The sequence below is a fragment of the Octodon degus genome, unplaced genomic scaffold, assembly GCF_000260255.1.
Source record: "Octodon degus isolate 3935 unplaced genomic scaffold, OctDeg1.0 scaffold00081, whole genome shotgun sequence".
NCBI classification, from domain to species: domain Eukaryota; kingdom Metazoa; phylum Chordata; class Mammalia; order Rodentia; family Octodontidae; genus Octodon; species Octodon degus.
Window position 1 is genome coordinate 7,756,032 of NW_004524657.1, and position 533 is coordinate 7,756,564.

At 39.6% G+C, this 533-nt stretch overlaps 1 protein-coding gene across 1 annotated transcript in view; it reads left to right on the forward strand.

Moving 5' to 3' along the window:
• Tfg (TRK-fused gene) overlaps positions 1-533 on the forward strand; it is a 36,780-nt gene that overhangs the window by 5,180 nt on the left and 31,067 nt on the right. The gene's annotated exons all lie outside the window — the stretch shown is intronic.

Sequence of the window (533 nt, forward strand, 5' to 3'; positions counted from 1 at the left end):
TAACCAGTATCTTTTCTTAACTCCTGAATTTTTTTTTTCACTAAGTATAATCTCTGTAATATAACTCCTGAATTTTTGTGCAATTTGTTTCATCTTTGGCATTGCTGTTTACACCATCCTTTTTAACATGCTCTTACACTTTCAGTATCTGTTACATTGTGCTTACACTGATTTTCTTTTACCATTAATAGCTGCTTCTTTGTCTGTATGAAAATTTATTTCAAGTAATATCAGTGGGCCAGCCAGATAGCTCAGTGGACTAAAGTGCCTGCTTAGGCAGAGCTCAGGGACCAGGTTCAATCCCCAGAACCATAAGCTGCTGTGCTGGCCCTGCCTCTGGGGTACGCTGAGATGGTGATTGAGACTGTGCATGGTGGCATGCACCTATAATCCCAGCACTTGGGAGGCTGAAAACAGGAGGATCACAATGAGTCCAATCTGTATAGTGAGACACTGTAGACCCTGTATTAAATATATGTGTGTGTATATATATATATATATATATAGAGAGAGAGAGAGAGAGTGAGCAAGCA